A 21,499-nucleotide genomic window follows, 5' to 3' on the forward strand; every position below is an offset into this window, starting at 1 on the left:
GCTATCCGAGAAGAGAATGGGGAAGTTTCAATATGGGATTCTTTCTGGGGAAACAGGTAAATACTTAGGGGAAATGATCTATGGGTCACAGGAATTATCTCCCAGTCCCACATGACACCTGCCCATTTGCAATGTGGCCCGTCGGGGTTGAGATCTATTATAAACGCAAAATGCACACTGAGTCCTCAAGACCTACAGTGAAAGAGTGTGAACTCTCCCTGGTGATTGTTCTACTACATGTTGAAATGACAAGACCTACAATGTACTCCGAGTTAAAGAAAACATGTTGACATTAATGTCATCTATTTCTGTCTTGAAAGGCTTATTTCCTTCTTTGTGGATTAAGGTGAGGGTGTATGAATGAGTGCATGCGTGTGTTTGAGGTTTCACGCCTAGGAAAGCCAGATGAGGGTATTTGGAGTATCAATCACTCTGCCTGTTCCTTTGAGGGAGGATCTCTCCCTGAGTCCCGGCCTCATCTTTTGTCTGTTAGACTAAAGGCCAGAAGACCATGGCAATTCCCATTTTCCGTTCCTCCCTTTGGAAGTGGGATCCAGATGTTCTTGGAGTTGGGTCTTCTATGTGGGTGCTGGGATGCTCAGGGATGCTCAGTCTGGCCTTCATCATTGCACAGCAAGTATGTCTAACTTCTGAGCAACCTCTCAAGCCCTATCCCCTGTTTCCTTTTCAAATGGATAGTAAAAAGTTAAAACTACTCAGTTCTTGCTATATGACTACTGGACAGTGGTGGTCTAGAAGTCTAAAGCAATTGCACACATCAGTCCTGGGGGAGTGTGAGCATGCTAAATGCAAAGAGCAGAGAATGGGAGAATCCCAGCATTAAGTTAAACTCTACTTTTGTGATGTTTGTTTGGCTGGGTTGTTGTTTATGTGCTTTGAGATGAGGTGTCATGTAACCCAGGAACCTCAAGTCTCTGTATCTGAAGCTGCTCTTAAGAGTCTCACACTTCCTGCTCTGGAGTGCCAGATTTCAAGCATGCACAACCATGTTTGTCTTCTTCACTGTATTTTTTTTTGGGGGGGTGGAGGCTTGGCGGGGTGTCGAGACAGGGTTTCTCTGTGTAGCCCTAGCTGTCCTGGAACTCACTCTGTAGACCAGGCTGGCCTCGAACTCAGAAATCCTCCTGCCTCTGCCTCTGAAGTGCTGGGATTAAAGGTGTGCCATCACTGCCCGGCTCACTGTGTTCTTTATTCTTAATTTTTAAATAGTTCAGTATAGATAGCATAGTCTCTGCATGTCCTTTATTTAGTTACTTACTTTTGGGAGTTTTTGGGGTTTGGTTTTTTTTTTTTTTTGTTTTGTTTTGTTTTTTTTTTTTTTTTTTTTTTTTTTTTTTGAGACAGGGTTTCTCTGTATAGCCCTGGCTGTCTGGAACTCACTCTGTAGACTAGGCTGGCCTCGAACTCAGAAATCCACCTGCCTCTGCCTCCCAAGTGCTGGGATTAAAGGCGTGTACCACCACTGCCCGGCTCTAGTTACTTACTTTTATGTATTGATGTATAAAATGTAGCCAACTTGGTTTGTTTGTCTGTAGACAGGGACTTGCTATGTAGTCAAGGCTGACATCATTCTAGAAATCTCCCTGCCTAGTGCTTGAATTTCACTCATGTGCCAGAGTTATAGAAATGTATAAACACACCCAGATAAACCATTCAAATGTGAGGAACCAATCCCAGGACTCATGCCATGCCATTCTCTTCGTTTTGATTAAGGTTCCATGGTGTGTTCGCTGCAGACATTAGAGGAAACTGGATAATTATAGGGACACATGATTTTGCTGAAGATACAAATAATTTCTGGAGAAAAAGTTGAACAATAACAAAATAATCAAACAAGGTCTGTATCTTCACAGGCAAAGAGCTTCAGGCTGGCTGCCCTGCCCAGAGTGCCCTGTGACGCCGTGACTGGAAAGAAGCAGCAAGAACAGTGTGAAATCTCAGATTTCATAGTCTTTCCTGAAATTCCAGAAAGATAAGGCTGCTGCAAGTGTGGCAGGGATTTGTACCCTAAGGCAGATGGTTGATGTCACTGTTGGAAGGAACAGTGAAAACTGCAGAGACCTTCACTGCAGCCTAGAGAAGACAGATCTTAACGCCCCTCACCATGAGCACTGAAGCCTTCCTGCTACCACAGCTCAGTCAGCACCAGCTCCAGAGAGTTTGGCTAAGATCTATGGTAGCTCTATAGTGGACTTTAGCATAAGGGAATTGTCCCAGCCCAGCAGGGATACTGATGTAGAAATCTATTACAGAACCAACATGTGCAAACAGTCTCCTAGAGCTGCCTGGTTACTTTTACTTTTTTACTAAAGAGTTTTATGTGCAAGTTCAGTGCACAGCTGAGTTGTAATGACATCAGTGTACCACAGATGGCAGGAGGGAGGCACAGGGATGGTCATAGCAATGACATATGTAGCAGCACATAAATGTCTACCAATGGGAAACTAGGTAAATAAGTGTGACTTGTCCATGATATAATCTATAAAACAGATTGATAAACACAGTGTAGAATACCTTCAGCCACAATGCTACCGAAAAAAAAATCAAGGTGCAAATTTGTGCATTCGAAAAGACTTCTCTGTATGCATGCATTTCTAGGAAACAGCACGGTGTACAGAAGTTTTTAATTTTTGGACTCTAGGAGAAGGAGAAAGGACATGGGAAGAGTTTGAGAAGGAATCATGACTCCATATGCATTTTATATGGCTTGACTGCTTTCCTATATGGCTGTTTACATATACATTTATTATAAGGTAATTAATTTTAAACAGTAAAACAACCCCTGAGTAGTTTGAAATGTACAAGCTTCTTATTTGTTGAGTGTGTTTATTCACTGTGTTCAGAGACACAGAAGTTGACTGAGAGATAGGTGACCCCTTTGGGTCTAGAAAACAAGTCACTAGCTCAAATGTCAGACAGGTAGGCAATTTTTCTGGCCAACAATGCCAATTTTTTCTGATTGTCACCTTCCATTATCCCTGTCACTCCACATTCACAGAATGGGTCTACAGTTCCCCGCACGGGTGGTTCTGAACATAATGACTCAAGACATGGGAACTGACAATAGGAACACTCAAAGACTCTGCCTCTGACCAATTAGCCTGAAAGCCCTGTGAGTCTCTGTATGCAATGAGATTGGGATGAAAAGTCATGGCAGGTCTCCTGCCTCAGCTTCCTAGGGGCAAGAATTACTGGTGTGAACCACTAGCCCTGACATGTTTGTTTTTTGAGAAAATTTCTCACTGCTCAGAATGGCCTGGAAATCACATACGTAGAGCAGTCAATCTGACCTCACCTTTTCAATTCTCATGTCTCAATTTCCTGAGCTACAGGATTACAGTCATGTGGAATCAATGTAGATATTATGTGCATATTATATGAAACCATAAGAAAAATTAAAATCTAGATTTCCCCTTGGAGAAGACAAGGAAAGTAGCATTCTGGGCTACACTAAATTAAACAATATGTGATGTGATCACTGGGTGCTTCTAAATTGAGTTTCACATCTTAATTTTATAATCCTATTCCTGTCTTATAGCCTCATGAGCAAAACTATAACAGTGAACAACAGCACCACACAGGAATTAAGTAATAGAAATGTTTGATTAATATGCATCAGACAAACCAATAAAGATTTTAAAAGAATATCAGCTCATATTGGCATCCTTCATGAATGTGGAAGATATATATATATAATGTCTAGCATCAAACCAAATTATCTAATCAAGATGTGCACTTAGGAACTATGCTAAGAACTGGATGACTGGTATATTTACAGCTGTGGACTGTGACCCTTTAGAATGGCTTAGGAGGGTCTGGTGATCTGATTTAGATCCCCAGAACTCATGTAAAGGTCGAAGGAAAAAGACAGCTCCACAAAGTTGTCCTCTGACCCTCACAGGTGCCATGGAACTTGTGAATGTGGGCATACACACACACACGCACACACACACACCACCACAACCACCACCACCACCACCACCACCACCACCACAGCCGCCACCGCTGCCGCTACTACTACCACCACTACCCAAAACAAAATAAATAAGAAAATTTTTGGCTTGAAAAAGAAAGAGTTCTGAAATCTGCCTAGCATTTACATCCTCTAATATTAAGTGTGGAGTAGAAAACACACCAAGTAACAAAGCCACCTCTTTTCACAGTGGCTCATGTCTATGGCACAATTTCAAAGTCTACCTGTACGACAAACATTTTTATATATTATATACATGAAGGCATCAGGCATCTGTTTGAAATGATTTAGTCTGGGAAGAGGAGTGCTGGTGTTTGAGGCTGGCCCATCCCAACAGCTGAAGGAGGTACTTCACTTGGAGAGTCGTTCTGTGCCCCTATTACTTGGGGAAGTTCCCACGGACTGCTATCTGAGTTTCCTAGGACTCATGGAAGAGTAAATCAGAGAAGAAAACAAAGTAACCGTAACTTCTGAGGCATTCTGAAATAGCTGAGTTTTGTTTGAACACAGTGGCCAATCGAGAGAGAGAGAGAAAGAGAGAGAGAGAGAAGAAGAAGAAGAAGAAGATAAATAAACACACCAAAGACTATGTAAATATGGGTGAGAAGCACTGAAATATAATTTGGCAAACACAATTACAGGATTTATTTTTTTTTAATTTTTAATATTTTTATTACATATTTTCCTCAGTTACATTTCCAATGCTATCCCAAAAGTCCCCCATAGCACCCCCCCACTTCCCTACCCACCCATTCCCATTCTTTTGGCCCTGGCATTCCCCTATATTGGGGCATATAAAGTTTGCAAGTCCAATGGGCCTCTCTTTCCAGTGATGGCCGACTAGGCCATCTTTCGATACATATGCAGCTAGAGACAAGAGCTCCGGGGTACTGGTTAGTTCATCATGTTGTTCCAACTATAGGTTTGCAGATCCCTTTAGCTCCTTGGGTACTTTCTCTAGCTTCTCCATTGGGAGCCCTGTGATCCATCCAATAGCTGACAGTGAGCATCCACTTCTGTGTTTGTTTGGCCCCGGCATAGTTTCACAAGAGAGAGCTATATCTGGGCTTTGGTGTGTTTATGATATACTTGATACATGGGTCTTAGAAGCCATCAACTGACAAAAGATCCCTTCAGAAATACCCACAAACACCAACTACATCCACTTAAACAACAACCATACTTGACTTCTGTCTTGGCCAATTTTGTAAGTTTCAAATAAAATTTTATCTATGATAGAAGAAGAAGAAGAAGAAGAAGAAGAAGAAGAAGAAGAAGAAGAAGAAGAAGAAGAAGAAGAAGAAGAAGAAGAAGAAGGAAGAAGAAGAAGAAGAAGAAGAAGAAGAAGAAGAAGAAGAAGAAGAAGAAGAAGAAGAAGAAGAAGAAGAAGAAGAAGAAGAAGAAGAAGAAGAAGAAGAAGAAGAAGAAGAAGAAGAAGAAGAAGAAGAAGAAGAAGAAGAAGAAGAAGAAGAAGAAGAAGAAGAAGAAGAAGAAGAAGAAGAAGAAGAAGAAGAAGAAGAAGAAGAAGAAGAAGAAGAAGAAGAAGAAGAAGAAGAAGAAGAAGAAGAAGAAGAAGAAGAAGAAGAAGAAGAAGAAGAAGAAGGAAGAAGAAGAAGAAGAAGAAGAAGAAGAAGAAGAAGAAGAAGAAGGAAGAAGAAGAAGAAGAAGAAGAAGAAGAAGAAGAAGAAGAAGAAGAAGAAAGAAGAAGAAGAAGAAGAAGAAGAAGAAGAAGAAGAAGAAGAAGAAGAAGAAGAAGAAGAAGAAGGAAGAAGAAGAAGAAGAAGAAGAAGAAGAAGAAGAAGAAGGAAGAAGAAGAAGAAGAAGAAGAAGAAGAAGAAGAAAGAAGAAGAATAGGGTTCACTGACTGCCAGCCTATCCAGTCACAATAAAAAATAAAATTAAAAAATAAGCCTATAGGGAAAAAAAGATATATTATCAATACAAGAAATCAAAGGGCTAAACTGATGGTGTGTTCTGGGGGCTTTCCCTTATAAATAATGTTTCCTTCCCAGTCTCAGAAGGAGTTTATGAAAGGAATTCTAAACATAGATTCCTCAGACTGAGACCTTCATACTTTGCAGTGTAACCCAGGGCAGTCTTCATATTTCTGAACATCTTTCCCAATCTGCTTAGAATATAGTTTGGGATCTGTAACACATGTGCTACCGGGAAGAATGTGATAGAAGCCATAAGAAGCAAGTGTACTGGGCACTGACGATGGTCCAGAAAGTGTTGAGAACACACTCTATGCGTGCATTGGCAAACAGGGTTAACTTAGACATGGAGAAGTCTTTGTAAAAACAGCTCACGGAGGACTAGGTGTAACAGACAGTAGCCAGCAGGGTGTGGGCTTTGATTTTAAAACAGTACCAGTCTTAAAGCAAATGAAGCAGACTAGATGGCTTTGCATCAATGCAGATAACAACACGTCACAGAGAAGGTACAGAGGATTTTTGAGGAGAGACTAAAAGAGACTCAGAAATATACTCAAGCAAAGAGCTGCAAGGCAGACAGCTACTGTAAATGAGTGCAGAGGACCTGGTGTGAAGTACAGGCACTGGCTTCCCAGGGTTCCTTTATTCCCTGCTTCTACAGGAATTATCCAGCTCCAAACCTCTTGCTCTCGCAGGGCTAATTTAAACAGTACTTACCAGAAAGCACCTGAAAGGACCTGGCTATTAGCTTCCACGATCTTTGATTTTATTCACTAGTTTTTAATTATTTTATATTTATTTTATGTGTATTAGTGTTCTTTCCATATGTGTATACACATGTGCTACCTACATGCTCTTCATGTATTTTTTAAAATATATTTTATCCTACATTATGTGTATATAGGTATGCATGTGTCTAGATATATGCACACGAATTCAGAAGTCTGTGGATGCTGAGGTATCCCTATCCCTATGCAATGGAATTTCAGGCAATTGTGAGCCACCTGGGGTGAGCGCTGGAAGCTGAGCTTGGGCCTATGCAGAAGCCTTACAGCTGAGACAGGACTCTAGCCTTTCAGCATTTCTTAATACAATAGGCACCCAAGGAAAGAAGCATCAAATAAAATCAAAGAGCAAATCAACGAAACTCTTTCAATACCAGCTCCAGAAGGCAAATCCCCCATGCAATCCTTGCTGTCAGGGCTGACGGGCTCCTTCTGTACCAAGTTCAGGCACAGGAGTTGGGAAATCAGATGGCTGACACATCCTTAGAGGGTATGGTAGGAAGAGAAAGGCTCGGGAAACTAATTTTAGAATCCAAGTTGAGAAACAGGAGCCAAGCAAGGTGTCCCAGCCTAGGAGAACAGGAGGAAGGGGTAGAAGTGGGAGGAAGAGGAGGAGGAGGAGGAGGAGCAGGAAGAGGAGGAGGAGGAGGAGGAGAGGGAGGAGGAGGAGAGGGAGAAGGAGGAAGAGCAAGAGGAAGAGCAAGAGGAAGAGGAAGAGCAAGAAAGGGGAAAGGAGGAAAAGGAGAAGGAAGAGGAGGGGGAGGAGGAGGATAAAAACAAAAGAAATCTACAATACTCTGAATAGATAGAAAATGAATTACATAGGCCATGACAGCTTACCTCTGTAACCCCGTCTTCCTTTTCAAGTACTCTAAATGAGGGTGAAGTGGTATAGGAGGGATTGAGAGAAAATCGAACATGTCACTCACGATGCTTTCTTCTAATCAAGGGTATTGTTTCTGTCTTTAATTGCACCATTCCCTGGGAACTTTGGGAGCTTTGATTCTGTAAACGGCAGGAAGTATCTTCTCCAAGCTCGTGGCTTAATGCGTTCACCCATGCAGCAATGCTAGCACACTAGAATGACATTGGTTAATCGTCATGCACTGAAAGAAAGGAAAATGTCTTGGTTTGTAAATTAGCTGCCAGAGAAGAAGCTGAAGCTGGACTCTCCAGGCTACCTGAGAACCAGTCCTTCCAGGGGTCTAGTCCATCACTAATGCTAGGCTGACTTCTGCTCCTTCCTTAGTGTAATTCAGGAGGTACATACCACCTGCTAGTTACCCCCTCATTCCCTGTCAAAGACCTTTCTACTCCCAGGTACCACTGCCCTGCAAGGAAGAATAAGCAACTTTGGGAACATATTTGTAGATTTTGCTCAATTTCTAATTCGCCCTTTTAGACTTTATCTTAATTGTAGCGCAGGCTAACCAGGAGCTGTAAATGCTTCTGCCTCAGCAGACCAGGTGCTGAAATTCAAGGCACATGCCACCAGAGCCAGCTTAAACAGCGTTTTGTTTTGTTTTGTTTTGCTTTGCTTTACTTTTTAATTTAATAAAAACTTATTTTTATAAGTTCCAAATAATTAAGGTAAACATTTGAAGTTTGACAAATGTGTTCTTATCCCTCTTTTTCTGCCCAGTCACGTGAAACAGATCAGTAATGACTCGTGTGGTGTCTTGGAAAGTCAATGGCTAAGATTTCTTTCTACGCAGAGGTAGGCAATACAGGCAGACACACTGTGTGTGCTCGCACAAGCCCTGCAGGAAAGGGCCATGCAGGCCTGGGTGCCACCCACAACAAACTCTGTTCCAGTGTTAGTCATGCAGTTTCCCATCCAATGTCTTATGTGCCTTCTTTATTAAATATGTTCCCGAGCATTCAACAGTATCATCAAGGGGACAAGACCAGATCCCCAGGCAAAGAGAGAGTATACCATAGGTCTTATATCAGTCTACCTTCCAGATGGATCTCAACCTAGTGCCGCAAACTCTTCTTCCATAGCTTGTCATTTCTTTTTCTGCATGCAGCGGGAGGGGAGGCTATGTGCACTAGAATAAAGGTGTCTACTAAACCTCGAGGATTCCCCCATTGCTGTAGTTGTCTGCTGTGAATCATCTGACCAGCTGCAGGAATGGAATGCATATTCTCTGTAAGAACTGTCCATGCTCCTGAGTTCTGAGCCATCTCAACACCCCCACATTACTCATAGAAAGTTTGAGTTTAATTTTTCTCTTTAGGTGGCTGACTCCCGAAAGATAAAACATATGCTAGTAAGCCCAGCACAAAGATGATAGAAGCAGCAGAAATGAAAGTTCCTAGTGAGCCCCAGCTACATAGCAAATTTAACACCAGTCTGGAATACATAGGACCTCTTCTCAAAAAACTTCAAAGGAAACTTACAACGATCTTTAGCTAAAGCTCTACCAGTATTTAAGTTTAACATGTTTACAGAACAGGAATCTTCATGAGATGCTATAACAATGATCACTGAGCAAGTCTCAACTGTTAGAAGTAATATCAGCACTTAGAAGGACCTAACACATCCCTTGGGATCCAGAAGGGTCTCCAGTATGTATCTTGGATTAGGGAACACAGAGAAGTCATGTAACATGTAAGCCCCACAGCATGTGGAATTACATGAGAGAATCAGAGTGACTGAGAATCCCTGCTCTAGTTCCTTGGTCTGGGAAATACGCATGAAACACACTGTCTTCTCTTAAATGCTACATAAGACAGGGCATCTTGAAAGAGATGTGGAAAGACACCATTAGGCAAGATGAGCTGTGGAGTCATCACTTTCCCACAGTCAAAACCCAAGCTCAGATGCCATGGCCAGTGCACTACTTTAGATCAGTGGTCTCCTAAGAATGTGAGGCCAAGCTCTGAGCTCTCAGACAGAAGCAAGGGGACTCTCTGTTTTAGAGTTAAAGGACCAGCAGAAGCCCCACTGGGCATGCTGGCTCAGTGCATTTGAACTGGCTTTGTGCCCTACTCTAGGAGTAAAACAATTTGCTCTGCCAAAATTCCTTGGATTTTGTGATCATACGTCAAGGAGACCAGACCCATTCCTGATATTGGGAATGGGGATGGTGATAAAGTCATTCATTTGCAATAGTTATGATGCTCGTGAGGAGCACCAATAGCAAGACAGCAATGGAGATTCCCACACCGAAGATCTCACTGATGCTCCTGATAGTTTCCTTGCTGGGAATGCTCTCTATGAAAACAGCAGTAAATTGAAGAGGCACCAGCTGAGATGAGCAGAAAACACACCTTAGAACTTACCATGGATCTTTACCTTATTGGCCCTTGGCTAATCTAGAACATGCAAGAAAATCCGGTCATCAAAGTGGTAATGAGCAGGAGCGCTCTTGAGGCAACTTGATTAGTGCTCTTGAATTAGAAATCTCTGTAAGTGAGGATGATCGAAATGTTTTCTATTTTATGTGAGGTGATTGCATGTGTGTATACCTCTAGCAAAATTCTAAGGAACACTTAAGGTGGTTTTGTACATCACGTCTGTAATTGTATTTGTGTTAGCCATCAGTAGGTGTGGTGGTTTGAATGTGCTTGGCCCATGGATTGGCACTATTAGTAGCATTGTTGGAGAACATGGGTCACTGTAGGTGTGGGCTCAGCATCTTCAGGGCTCAGAGAGGATACACCAACATACCAAGCATCTTAACTAAGGAAAAACTAGGCCCACTGTCCTATGAGATATTCCCTAGGCCAAACAGAGGATGTGCACATTTGGGAATGGACACAGTCTTTTATGTTTTCTTCCAATCTAAAAGAAATGCTTGGTACCAGGAGTTTCAGAAATTGGAAATTTCTGAATTTTTTGCCTGTTTGCATCTTATGCATGAGGTTAAAGTCTAAATATGAATTGCTGTAGCACTCATATGCATACACTTTACATATATAGTTTAAAGCAAAGTTGATAAACTCTTCATAATTCTGTGCATGAAAATTTCATATTGATGACTTTTCCAGGGGAATTATCAAGTCTGTGCTTGGAGTACTGCAAACTGAGAGTTTCAGATTAGGCAGGTTCAACCTGTAGTTCAGAAACCAACGGCATCAGAAGTGCTGAGAATCCCAACATCCCTCGAGATGTCAGTGTGCACAGGGATCCTTGAGTTACAGGGAACGACTGCCTGGAAGGGAGCAGTGAGGACCCAGCAGGTACACACACTGGTGGCCTGATTTTTAATTTCATCACTCAGAAGGCAGAGGTAGGCTGAGCTTTGCGTGTGTGAGGTCATCCTGACCTATACATCCAGGCCCATCATATTTAATCCACTGGCAGCCTGTCTGGACTATAAATACATAGATAAGTAAATAAATAACAAAGTACAAAAGCTGAGCAATTACAGTATAGCAGTCCGTATTTAAAGAGAATAGAGTCAGGTTAGTATTTGTTTCTATTGTCAATATAAGCCCTTAGTAAAGGAGGTTAGAAAATAGCATCAGAAGGTACATGCTCACATTTCAACTCCTCTTATGACAAGGATGCCCATATCCTAAAGGAAACAGAAAAGATTTAAAACCTGGGGTTTTCATGAACTTCGCACTAGTAACCACTGAATAGGTATTAGAAAGAGAAACATTTTCCCATGTGAACATTTTTGTATGTAAAGGAATCATTCTGTGACATGATGTAAGGACTATTTCAAAAGCCAAGGCAGAAAGACAGGGAGTAGAACTCTCCACCTATAACTGTGACCTGTGCTCAGAAGGTCAGCTGACCATTGTTGAAGGCAGCTCATCTGCACAGCAGCACCCTGCACTGCCTGCTTTTCCGGTTAGAGAGATTACAGTTTTACACCACACTGTTGAGAACAAGAATTTATTTATTTATTTTTTAACAGATCTTGCCTGAGTTTATTTGTAAGAACAGCATAGGACACTGGTCATCTGCAAATAGTGTGTGGGGAGGTGTGTCACAGCAGTCCGTCTGTCTTCACACTGGTAGGAGCCTTTTCTATGGGGCCTTAACAGGGGCCTGTGTACCTTTGGGGACCTGAGCACCTTTGGGAGCCTGGGCTGGAGCTGAAGCCTGGGCCTTAGCTGGAGCTTTGGCCCCTGCCTTGGTTTGAACCTTAGGCTTCGGTTGGCAGAGCCTCTGACCCTTGGCCATGTAGCTTCGAATCCGCTTCCCAAGCTTAGGGTGAGCGATGAAAGCCAGCCGCTTGAGTTTGGGGCCTTTTGGCATCTTGGGCTTGATGGCCTGAGGCTTCACCAGGGCCTTGATGGCCTCTGCGCGCGCACTCACTGCCTTTGCATTGTTGGCCTGCATCTTCTTCAGGCCTTTCTTGTGCTTCTTGGCAAAGCACATGTTCCTCTGGAACTTGGGGTCAACCCCCTTAAGAGATTCGTATCTTTGCGACTGGGGTTTCTTGATGCCATTTCTGTGCCATTTTCGGGACTGGTTGTGTGTGGTGTGGTTCTTGGACTTGGACTTGGCCATGTCTGCACCTTCAGGAAAGACACGAGATCAGTTCTGGGCTTCCCCAGACCCGCACACCTCTGCCACCCTGAGGGTAACCAGCGGCTCCCGCAGCACCTGAGACCGGAAGAGAAAGAGGAGAACAAGTATTTAATGTTGCAAGACATTAACTCAGAGACAGAGCACACCCTTTAATTCAAGGCACCTCAGCTTAAGTAACGCTCCCCACTGTGTTTTAGGATGGAAAAATGACCACAGTTTTTTGGGCCAACAAGACTGTCCCAAGTACAGTGAGGACATGGGTCCTGTCTTAGCTCATGGCCTTGCATTAAGATTGATCTTAGGGCCCAAACAAAGTTATTCTGTGCCTCAAAAGAGAATATTTAGGCCTGGGTTTGGTGGCACACAATTGTATTCTTGGGACTGGTAAGCTAAAGGCAGAAGGACCAAGAGAGCATGTCCACCAGAGGAGATAGCTTGGGATACATGAGATTGTGTCTTTATGCCCCAGTGTAGGGGAATTAAGGGCAGGGAGGTAGATTTGGGTGAGATGGGTGGAGGAACACCCTCATAGAAGCAGGGGGAGGATGGGATAGGGGGTTTCCAGGAGAAGGGGAAACTGGGAAAGGGGAATGTAACATTTGAAATATAAATAAAGAAAATATCCATATCCTGTTCACAAAGCTAGGCACCCCTGACAGTTATAGAGCCCCTCCATGAGTTGGCTTCCTACTTTGCTAAACAGCACCAAGAATATTTTGCTCAGCTTTTTGGAGAGTCTGCCGTGAAGTGGGTGCTGGGCTACTCACAAGCACCTAGTCCTCACAGAACCTCTGAGGAAGAATTGTAGGATCCAATTGATGGACCGAAGCTAGTGTTTAAAATTCCATCTTCAAGCTTTCGATTTTTAAGTAAGTATTATGATTTCATAAGTAGCCATGTATAATTGAAGTTGTTTGGTTAATATTCCACCAAATGATAACTCATTAATTTTATTTAAAACTTAGACATTTACTTTGTTGGGTTTTTTTCTTTAATTTTTATTGCTATGTGTAAATCTAGAATGTAAACTGTTTTCTGGAAGTATGGCAGTTATTAAAGAGTGCCAACTACTTTTCTAGAGGCCCCAAGCTTGATTCCAAGTATCCACAGGGCAGCTCATTGTAACTCCAGTGTGGGAAAAACATTGCCCTCTTCTGCTTTCCAAGGGTACCATATGTGGTACACAGACATACATATGGGCAAAATACCCATACACATAAAATAAAATAAGTATAAATAAATTTGCTGAGTCTGTTTAAATTTGTTCATACACGTGTACGTGTGTGTGTGTGTGTGTGTGTGTGTGTGTGTGTGAGACAATTTCATATTGGATAACTCATGAGGGGGCTCATCTGGAGGGAAAACTCATTGTCCTTCTCTTGACAGCATGCCTGGGGCTCTTCAACATAATCTTCAGAGCTTTCCCACACCAAATTAGTATGTGAACTGTTGTCATTCTTTAGGTCCTGTTTAGGCACAATGCAATTGTAATTTCATGGATGCAACTTCCCTGTTCTATATTGAAGTCACAGAAGAGTGTCTCAGCAGGTCCCTGGTCCTCAGGCTCTTATAATCTTCCCAACCACAGTTACATGGTGTTCTCTGAGCCTCGGATGTATGGGTGGGATGTAGACATACCAACTGGAGCTGAGAAGCCCATAGTGTTTTGTTCTCTGAATCTTGACCAGTTATAGCTTCTTGTTGTGGTCCCCATAGATTGCACAGAGAAGCTTTTTTAACGATATGTGAGAGCTACAGTTATCTGGGTCTGGGTCCCATGGGCCTAGCTTCCAACTCTCGCTCCTTAATCTCCAAGCCATAACAACATGAGCAAGCCTGCCTATCAAATACATCAAGAACTTTCTTTCTTGTCTAAAAATTCAGAGACTGTCTCAGAAAGGGAAGGGTGCCCATCTCCAGCCTGCTTGAAGCCAGTAACAGCTGCCATGAAGCCCTGTGGGCTCAGAAGCCTAGGGGCTCTCTTGATGCTTACACTGAGGGTCTCTGTACTTGGAAGAGATCAGAAAACTAATGCTGCAAACTAAGAGCCAAATGCTGAGATTTTTTTTATATGAGAAGTTTAAAAATTCATCTTTTATTGAGAGATAGCTTTAAAAAAATATAAAGCCCACATGAAACTCACTTAGCATTTTGACTTTTTGTCTTCTTGTTTGTTTGGTTGGTTTGGTTTTGGTTTTCGGTTTTTTTTTTTTTAGACAGGATTTCTCTGTGTAGTTCTGGCTGTCCTGGAACTCACTCTGTAGAGAAGTCTGGCCTTGAACTGAGAAATCCACCTGCCTTTGCCTCCCAAGTGCTGGGATTAAAGACATGTGCCACCACTGCCCAGCTGACTTTTTGTCAAATAAAAAGTGAGCAACACATAGCATGAACCATTCAGTCCATATAGAGTTCTACTGAGGAAGGGTCATTGACTGACATTCACTGCCTCATAGTCCACTACACTTTTAGACACAAGCTGTCACTGAGGGTGACCTATGGCCTACTCTCTGAAAATGAGGGAACAGACATTGATGGTGGATGGCTCTGTACGTTCCCAAAGCTAACCTTCTCACGATCTGCAATTCAACTGAGTAACTAAATGAGATCTACCATGCTGTAAGCACCTTGCTGGTTGCTTTCATTCTTTGTCTTCACCTATTTAAGAAGAGCACTTGATCCATCCCAAACATCAGAGTCTGAGTTGTGGTTCCCTGTAAAAGCCACCCCTGTGAAGATCCTGCAGGCAGACTCTAGAGGGATAGAACTCTGTTTCAAGAGCCATACAAACATTAATTCTCTCCTGTCCCCTCAGTAGCCATTTACTACCAACCCTGGCATCTCACCTAACATCCTTGTGACAATCAGAACAACTTCTGACATGTACTCTTACATTTTCCTACAGCTAGCTTCCACCAACCCTGAAGCTAAGACTTCTGAACATCTCAGATCTATAGAAGTAATTTCTGTGTTCTGCTGGGGCCCATCTGCCTGCTGTTCCTGCCATGATACGTTATAAATGCAATGACTTATGATTCCCTTCATCGTGGTACTGTAAAGGTTCATATAAGCTGTTCTACACTGGAACTTGATGTTCAGCATAAACCATGTCTAGGCCTTGCTTGTTTATATTTGCCCAACACACCCTTTATTTCCTTAAAATGGGAGCTGTATTTTCCTGTTATATTTATCTATTTGAGGGAAGGACATGCCACTGAGCATATCCCAAGGTCATAGGACCATCACAGAGAGTTCATTATCCCTTTCCAAAGTATAGGCCCCAGAGATTGAAGCTCTTAGGCTTAGAGGCAAGCATCTTAAACCACTGAGACACTGCACAGTGCCAAGAGCTGTGATCTGAATGGCAAAGATAGAAGAACAAATGTTAAAGTGGCTGATGAGGAGTTAAATCATTCCTTATTCATTTTGAACACAAAAGATTAGTGTAATTATATCTGAAGACAGTCAAATCCCATACAGTTCAATGGTAAGGGTTGTTCAGGGTTTTCCACTTCTGTTCCACAGTTAATATGAATAAACTGTGGCTGAGGGAGTACGAATGACTATTCCTCTCATTAAACATCATTATTAAGGCTGCAGTGAAGGCCCACTGGTTCAGAATACCTATTGCATTTGCAGAGGATCTGAGAGGTTCCAAGCACACATATGGGAAGGCTCCCAACCACTATGACTGGTGATGCAGACGACCTAACCATCCTTGAACACCTGTGTCCACACATACACATAACCAAAAACAGACACAGAGACACATAATTGGAAGAATAAACTAAATCTTTAAAAGTGATGATATGCTCATAATAATTTTTGAGACCATAAAGATATGTAAAATTACAAGGTATTCATGTTACTACGTAAAATACTAATATAATAGTAGCCAGTTTACTCATTTTATATATTTGTTACCTATCTACAATGCTCTTTGAATTTGGCATATATCAATAAATCAGAGCCCCATGAGTCCTCTGCAGCTTGTCTATGTAGAAAATGAAGACATGTTTTTTAAAAATGTAACCCAAAGGATATTTCATCAGGGAACACTACAAGGTAATGAATACTGTAATTAAGAAAAAATATGAAAAAAAATTCAAAGAAGCAGCAATGCAGAGGAGTAAGGAGGAAGCCGGGCATAGGACTGAGGAGCAACTTCATAAGGACTCATGTCCCCAAAAAGCTTTCTCTGCTTGTGACAGTCATTGCTAGGGTCTGGGGGTGCCAGAACCTGGTGTCCTCTGAAGACTGATGTGACTGCTAGGCTGACAAGCAAGGACACTTCAGTGTCTGTTTCAGGAATTCAGCACAGAAGAGAGAACAGAAGGACACATCACTCCAGACACATAGGTCTGTAGATTCCAAAGACGGGGCACACTAGGCTTCCCATATGGTGGCAGTCTACAGAGGACAAGTTATTCAGGCCTTAGCTGTGTATGAAAGGAAGAGCCTCGGCTGAGAAGGGGAGAGTTGCTCCCAGCACATGGTTAAAGGTTTGGGATTTGAGTCATGTTAGTGTGAGTGACTAATTTTACCCACTGTTCTCCCATTTAACTAACATCTTTCTAGTACAAGTCTACTAGCAGACGATGCTCAGAATGGGACAGATGAAAGAAATACATCTGGCTCACAGTCTCTGCTTCCAAAAGTTTAGGGAGTACAGGGTGCAGTCATGCACACCTTTAATCCCAGCAGAAACAGGTGGATCTTTGTGTAGTATAGAAGCATGGTTGCCAGAGAAAGTTCCAGGCCAGTGAAGGCTGCATGTTGAGAAGAGATTGTTCTGAAGCCAAGCTTCTCCATATCCAGATGCTCCTTTCAGTTGTCACTAAATTGTCCAGTGGAGGCTCCCGTAGTGTGGGAGCTATGTAAGACAGAGAACGATGTGACTGCTTTTCCATCTGGCAACTAGAGGGTGCCATGCTGCTCAAACAAGAGTGTTTTCAGAAGGAAATGTGAGTTTGGGGCGTATCCTTATCCATCCACATCTAATATAAATTAATGAATACCATATATGGGCTTCTTAAATATATTGAAGACAATGTCATAGATCTGGTAGGGGCTGAACATCAGCAGGACCACCACCATCTGAGTGTAAGATGCTGCCTCCACGCCATTTTGGGAAGACAGATGCGTCCCCCAGGTTTAGTGACATTAGGTCTTACAAAATGGAGTTAGGATAATCATTTCTATTTTGATTTGTGCTATTGTTTTTTGTTTTTCTTTCTCATGTTGTTGGAGAAAGGGTCTCACTGGGTAACGCAGGTTGGCCCGAAATTCCTTTTACAGAGGATGACCTTAAACTTCTGATCCTCTTTTTAGTCTTCTTGTGCTGGGATCATGGGTGTGTGTCACCACCCAGGGGTTCTGCTGTGCTGAGGATCCAACCCAGGGTTTCGTGCCCACTTGGCAAGTACTCTAAAGTGGGATTCATCTACATCCATAATTATCATCTCATAAATGGCAGTTTATGCTCCCAAATAAAGACCTCTCACAGCTGCTGAGCCCCAAATTAAACTGTGTGCTGCCAGGAACATCTGAACAAAATGCATACTAAGTTTTGCCAACTGGTCCTTACTCCATGGGAGTCAGCTGAATTTAAGCAGTGGTAAGGCTGAAGATTTGTATTTCCAGGGAAGAGAGAAAAAGAGGGCATGGTTAAGAACTCCTTCTCCATGTCCTTCAGAAGTTAGTGACAGCAGGCAGATCACTCTGTCTTGATGCAGTCCTTTGCTTGGGTCTTGAATTCCCTGCTGCATTCTGACTTCCTTGAAGGGAAACTCATGACTTTCTATCTATGGTGCACAGCTTGGGTGTGCAATACAGTGGCATGTGTTCTTCCTTCCGATCACAGCACAGACACTGATTTTGCCAACTATGAGTCAAGCATTGTGTAATCTCCTAAGGCATGGCATGTTCTTAGTGACTAATTCGGATATGAGGGGTAGATTATAATAAGTTACCCCAAAATGAATTGGACTAGGGATGAGAAGGTTATTTTCTGGACAACAAATTTAAGCTGGGAAGTGAAAGATACATCTTCAAACTATCAGAGAGAAGTGTCCTTAGAAAGGGACCAGCCTTGGAATAGATGCAGAAACCTGGAGAACTCAGACTATCCTAGAAGCAGACAGGAAGGCAGTGTGGCTGAAACAGAGAGGACAAGGAAGGACTGGCAGAGGCAGGAGAGAGGCAGTCCCTCCAGGCAGTGACTGAAAGGACCTGAACAACACAGCAGGTGGAGCCTTCTGATAATCACAGAAAGTGGACCACTTGGGCTGTCACAGGAGGAGAATGGACTGTGAGGAGAGCAAGAGTGCAGGAGAGGCCCCAGGCTGGACACTGATTGCTAGAAGGGGAGGGAAGAAAGGAGAAAGGAGAATGAGAATAAAAATCACTGGGATTCCAACAGAAAACTGGTGGGAACTGCTTAGCCTCTATGGCTTGCTTAATCTGGTCCTCCTTAGCTTTGGTTGGACTGCAGCTCTGTTCCTCGGGCAGCAGCCTTCTGATTGCTTGAGTTTGGGTGTGTACCCTCGCACCAGTTTAACTGCATTCTTAAGCCAAATCTGAAAAGCAAAACCCAATTTAGAAGGATCATGCCGACAAAGAAATTTAGATTTCTGGGGACTGAGAAGAGTGTCCAGCATAGGTCAAGCCTTGGCTTCAGAGCCCAGCATGGCGGTGCAGACCTGTGAACCACAGCACTAGGGAAGTAGAGACAGAAGGATCAGAAGTTCAAGGTCACCGTGGGCTACAAAAGACTTCAGGGCCAGCCGGGGAATAGGAGACACTGTCTCAAAATTTCTGTTTATTTTCTAACACAATTGTCAGGAAAAATTCATGCATCTAACTATATACTTACTGCTACATTTTTTTTTGAAATGTTAGTACTTTTTAAAGTATCACATTCTTTGACAAAGTTCACATCTACAGCTCTACTCCTCAACAGCATTTAAGAACATATAGGATTTGGTATAAAGCATAAAAAAAAAAACAAAATATCTGTACATAGGGAAATGGTTTAACAGAACATATAACATTTGTTCCACATAAACTACACATCTATTTAAATAAAGTATACTATCCAAGAAGAAAGTGAGAAGTTATAATATGTGCTCATTTGTGGGTAGACAGACACACAAAGTTTTATGAGAGGTGTGTTGTGGGTCACAGGAAATATTCCTTAATCCCAGATGGCTGCTGAGTGCAGGGGGTTGGTCTGGTACTGCTATATATTCAAATGCTAAATACTGGCCGTGAGATCTGGTTGCCATCTTCACAAAGAGATCCTCAGGATGCTATGTAACCTTGCTCCCCAAGTTAATTGGTCAAAAGGCTAAAACCCTTGATTGGGGGGTAGATAGAAGTAGGTAGGCAGGTTTTCTGTTACCTGGCTGGGGTTTGCAGGTAGAGAGAGAAAGAGAGAAGGAAGAAAGCCAAGGGAGGAGGAGGCTGCCAAGAAAGGGGGAAAGGACCATGACTACCACGTGGCCAGAAGAAACAGCAAGTAACAAGGGACATGGGGCTGGGATGTAAGTTAAAATTGATCCAAATCCCACCCAATCTAGGCTCACAGCTTGTAAATGCTTTATACAAGCTAGATAGTGTGATTCCTTTTGCAGCTGAGCACCTGAGATGTAGCCAGTCAGGGCTGAGATCTGTTATAAATGTAAAATGCACACTGACTTTGTGGCTTTGTGTGCATTTACAGTGAAAGTGTGTGAACTCTCCCTGGTGATTTTTTAAAATCTGTTCCATATTGAGATAAGAGGTTTTTTTTCAATGCTTTGAATTAAATAAAATAAACCCTTAAAATTAACATTGAAAGATCCTGACAGAATGTAAAAGGTCGCAGAAGCCCTGAAATTGGCAAGATAGATTTCATTGTTAGTAGAACTAGCTTCACTGATTTAGAAAAATAGAGGTGCACAATGCTCTGGCCACTCCTTGAACCCGTGTGACGGCCAATGTTTTGACCGTTCCTTGAACCCATGTGTGTGCCCACGGATAAAGCCCATTGCCAGGTGTTTGTGATATTGGTTACTGGGAAAGAGTCGGAAAATCTCCCCAGCAACCACAGCCGGGCCAATCCGGAGTTGCTACACCTGCACCAGACTCTTTCCTTGTACCCCTCCCATACCCATTTCTTGAGAATAGACATTGTTTAGATCTGGAAATCCCCTACTCTCCCCCTTCTCGTTTCCCCCCTGAGGGCCTATAAAAACTGGGACCCCTTTCCCCTCAGGGTCGACTCCTCTACCCCTGCGTGGGATATGAGTCGTCCCCAGAGCTCTGGCTTTCCCCCAATAAAGCCTCATGTGGTTTGCAACAAGCTTGGTCTCTCGTGAGTTCTTGGGGGTCTGCTATTGTCCTGAGGCCTGAGCGAGGGGCTCCTCTTGGAGTCTTTCAATATCACTTATTTTTATTTTAAATTTCTGTTTGTTGGTGTGTGTGTGTGTGTGTTTATGTACATGTGTGTGGCGTGGATGTGTACATGGACACACAGGCCAGAGGAGCGTATCTGGTGTCCTTTGTATCACTCTGGCTATCCCTTTGAGTCACGATCTCTCCATGAACTTAAGCCTCATGTTTCCTCTACTCTACTGGGAGCCATCAAGGCAGAGCAGTTCCCCTGTCTTTTCCCACCAGCACCCACAGAGCTGGGATTCGGGTGTTCTAGGGTGGTGTCTTCTTATTTGGGTGCTGGGTTGCTCTGTTGTGCCAGGAAACATTCGTGAAGCCCAAACGACCACCAAGGAGCTGCAACGCATTAGGGTCTCTTTAGTCAAGCTTGAGCTTGGGCTCCTCACCAACCCTGACACAGCTAGAAGGTAGAATCCCGAGCCTAGTTTTAGGAAAGCATTTAGAGGCAAGAAGGGGATATATAGCCTGGTACACATCTGATTGGGGGGCCATTATGGCCTTTAACATAATTGGCTGGTGCTGGAAGCCAAACCATAAACTTAACTTCAGCTTTCTTCCTAATTGATCGCTGTTAGGCAGGGGCAGGCTTGTAACCTGGGGTTCAGATTTGTTTGAGGAACAATCTGGAAACAGGTGCTAAACACAGCTTTTTGGGGATGCAGTGGCCTGGAAACTGATGTTAGATACTGATTTTGTTGTGGGGTAGCCTGGAAACTGGTGCTAGGTATGTACCAGCCTGTTAGTTAACTTGAGATTAACCTTACTTAGATCAGGTTCTCTAAGATGGAGTCTACACCCCAAAGATTTGATCTCTCAGTTCAGTCTGGCCTTCATCATCGAGGAGCAGGTATATCTAACT

The 21,499-nt window shown here is 42.9% G+C and overlaps 1 pseudogene; it reads right to left on the minus strand.

The window, feature by feature from the left end:
• Nucleotides 1-11,582: 11,582 nt before the first annotated feature.
• On the minus strand, nt 11,583-12,186 carry LOC110304466 (large ribosomal subunit protein eL29 pseudogene; annotated as a pseudogene).
• Between the last annotated feature and the right edge of the window lie 9,313 nt (nt 12,187-21,499).

This window comes from Mus caroli, unplaced genomic scaffold, assembly GCF_978045245.1.
Source record: "Mus caroli unplaced genomic scaffold, Mus_caroli_1 scaffold_13, whole genome shotgun sequence".
In the NCBI taxonomy this organism is placed as follows: domain Eukaryota; kingdom Metazoa; phylum Chordata; class Mammalia; order Rodentia; family Muridae; genus Mus; species Mus caroli.